This window comes from Dermacentor variabilis, chromosome 3 (genome assembly GCF_050947875.1).
Source record: "Dermacentor variabilis isolate Ectoservices chromosome 3, ASM5094787v1, whole genome shotgun sequence".
Classification (NCBI taxonomy): Eukaryota; Metazoa; Arthropoda; class Arachnida; order Ixodida; family Ixodidae; genus Dermacentor; species Dermacentor variabilis.
In genome coordinates, this window is record NC_134570.1 from 171,074,179 (window position 1) to 171,077,832 (window position 3,654).

Here is a 3,654-nt window from a genome sequence, read left to right on the forward strand (position 1 = left end):
CGAAACTGAAGCCTGTTATGTTGCTGTCGTTCAGAATTGTTCGGCACAAGGGTTCTAAGTACAGAGCAAAAAGAACTGGTGACATGGGCCATCCTTGCCTAACGGATCTGTTGAGCTGTATGGTGGTAGTTGTTTGTCCGTTGATTACCGGTCGCGTCGTGACTTGTCTGTAGCAGACACCAATATATTTTGGAAGTCGGTCCCCAATGTTGCAGGCCTTAAGCAAGTTGAAGAGAAAGTCATGTGGTACTCTATCGAAAGCCTTGCTCAGATCCACTTGCAAAACCGCTGCCCTGGATCCACCAACGCACAGTATCCTCATAGCATGCAGGTTATCACTGATGCGACGTCCTTTGATGCCATAAGATTGATGGTTGCCTATAACTGATCCGAGGGCAAAGTCCAGCCGTCTAGCTATAATTTTAGCAAGTATTTTGTAATCAGTCGTTAAAAGACTAATGGGGCGGAAACCGCTCACTGTCGGCACTTGCCTTGAATGCTTCTTTGGCAGTAAGACAGTAAGACCTCGTCGCATAGATGGCAGCAGTAATCCTCGTTTCAAAATGTTATCGTACACGTCGCGTAATATTGGGACTAATTCCGGTGAAAATTTCTTGTAAAAGGCAGGGCTGAGTCCATCTACTCCTGGCGATTTTTTTGGTTTTAGCTTCTGTATGGCCCATTCTATTTCGCTTTCTGATATACACTCATCCGTTTGCTGTTTTGTCTCGTCATCTATGCAGTTTAACGTTGAGGCATACTTTTGCAAGAGTTCACGGTTGCATGTGTTACTTCCGTATTCGAAGAGGTCTTTGTATGCTTGAGTGAAAGCAGTCTCGATGTCATTCTGTGATTTGAGAATACTGTCCCCGCTCTGTATTGCTTCTATTCTGTTTTTCATGCCACGCTGTCTTTCATTTGTCTTGAAAATCTTGAGCGGTTCCGCATCTCTCTGCTGTGATTCCGTCCTAGACCGGATCATAGCGCCTTTATATTCCTTCCAAGATTGACAGCAGCTGGCCTTTGCACTCTTTGATATCTTCTGTGAGGGTACCCGGGTAACAGTTTTCGGCTTCGATTAGATTTTTGAGAGTTCGTATCAAGCTCAGCTTTTCGCTCTTCTTCAGTGCTGATTTTTCCTGTCGTTTTGCAAGTAGAAACATCTTACACTCTTCCTTTATCTCTTCCCACAATATCGCGTCTACCTTTCCTCCTTTCGTTTTTTCCTTGATTAGATTCTTAATGCTGCCGAATATTTCTTTGTCATCCAGCAGACTCTCATTCAGCCTCCACAACTGCCACTCTTTGTGCCTCTTTCTTGTTATTCCCTTTTCTTCAAATATGGGTGTGACAAATGCATGATCTGAGAATGCAACAGGTTGCACTTTATAACGCACGTTGTACGATGAGAGGTCACTAGACACGTAAAACCGATCAAGCCTTGAATGACAGTCCCCTTGCCAATGTGTAAAGCCGTCATTATCTCCTGGCGCAAGCTCGGTAACATCTTGCAAGTCATAGTCTCTCAAAAGCTTCCTGAGCTCTGCTAGGCTGGTATCTGGAGATCGCTTTTTCGAACAGTCTGAAGCACGTAAAACACAATTAAAGTCTCCGGCAAATATGGTACGGCATGGTGAGTCAAGATACTGCCTCAGGCCTGAAAAGAATTCTTTTCGTAGCGGTGCGTCATTCGGAGCACGAATGGAAACAAGCTTGTATGGTTCATTCCAGTATATCAAATCCACACTACATACATGGCCGTTTCGGTCCTTGTCCCACTCGGGGTACACTAGTACCGCTGAGTGTTTCTTTACCAAAACTGCCGTCCCTCCACTGTAACCACAAGCAGGCGAGAAATGAAATGAGTAATGGTTGCGAACAAAGTGGTTCATCTCTTCCAACTGCACACTCGATGAAAGTTTTGTCTCCTGAATAAACGCAATGTCAACATTTTCTTGCAGTAGCAGATTTAGAAACCACTGCTTCCTCCTGCATGCGACCAAGCTCACGCAATTAAAGGTTGCTAGCTTTAAGTAAGCCATAGTGATAAAACTGCCGATACTCCGGCCAATGATGCATACCTTTGAGGCGTGATCTTTACAGGTCACAAGGAGCGCTTGTGACGTTTTTCTATGGGCGGTATCCGAGGAGCCGTGGTAACACGGTTCCTCTTCATGGCCGCTTTCGACTTTACTTTTTTTCCTCGTCCGAACCAAGCTCAGGCATCCTTGCAGCCCTATTGCTTGCGTCCTCCGGCTCAGACTCCAGGGAATGGTACGCCTCTGGCGTCTCCGCTTCCATTGGAAGGTACGGGGCTTCAGACGCCGCTGGCGTCTTGGGACGTTCCGCTCCTAAGTCCGCAATCTCTGCTTCTGTCGCAGATATTGCGTCGTCAGACGCCACGGGCGTCTCCGGGCGTTCTGGTTCTGCTGGGTAGCTCACTTTAGGCGCCGTCGGCGACTCCACAGGCACTGAAGGGCACGGAACTTGAAACGCTACACTGCACTTTTCTTCGGGCTCCCCCGAGATTTTATCCGTTCTTACAGAGACAACAGGTGATACAGCCTTCACTGGAGAGTCGGCCTCAGCTTCTTTTTGCGTGGTTGGTGTTGCAGGCTCAGGCACCCACGAGGAAAGATTAATGTTACGAGGCTGTAAAGTTTCTACAGCTTCATCCTCGTCCATGAGCGCATCTGTGTCGTCGTTCTCGCCGTCTTCCCTTGTCATGGTAGCGCAAGTTTTCCTGCAGTCGTCAGCTTCATGACCAAATTTGCGGCATGCAGAACACCGCGGGATACGACAATCCTTTCTTATATGGCCCGATTTCTTACATCTCAGACACAGGGGTGGTCGTCCAGGCAAAATTACAAGTGTTGCTGCCCTGAATACGAATCTGATGCGGAAGAGATTCGACAGTACATCCGTGTTTCAGTCTCAAAATCACCGACCTAGATGAGGTTTGCGCTCCCTTGAATTTTCCAGTCAGCCACGTTTCTCTACTCATTTCTTCAATTTTCCCATATGGTTCCACCGCTTTTCGCACGGCGTCGTCACTGATATGGTAAGGAAGCCAGTGAAGTTTGACTCTCACCTGACTGTCGTTGGGATCGATGACAAGGCATCTTTTACCTTTGATGCGCAGTTCCTTTGCATCTACGAGCACTTGTTTTGCGGCCATGGAATATGTCGTTAGCGCCCAGACATGATTCATCTGGTAGGCACCGATCGACGCTACATCCTTGACTACTTGTAGGCGCTCAATTTCTTCTTCGAAATCGTTGATTCGGTAGGGCCTCGCAGACACATCACAATGAAGAAATACAATGTTCAGGGAAGCGTTTCCAGTTGGCAGTTGGGGCAGAATAACCTTGTAATCCTCAGCAGATACAGTAGAACCATGGCCTGAAGCCGCTGACACCGCTCGGAGAGAGCACATGATCCCAGCGTCCGACGCGCACGAGAGCCGACGAAGGAATGACCACTCAGCCACGAGTTCGATACTTCAAAGCTGTACAAAAGCGCCTCTTGTGAATGTCGTGTTGCCTTAGAAACGTGCCGTAGAAAGTTATACTACGGTGTATATAGGTATTTATGAGCATGTAACTTACAGAAGTCGCACTTACACGAATAGAGAAGAACGTTTTCATTACATTT

General features: G+C 47.3%; 1 pseudogene; it reads right to left on the reverse strand.

Moving 5' to 3' along the window:
* Positions 1-2,190: 2,190 nt before the first annotated feature.
* LOC142574898 (uncharacterized) lies at positions 2,191-3,436 on the reverse strand (annotated as a pseudogene).
* Positions 3,437-3,654: the final 218 nt, after the last annotated feature.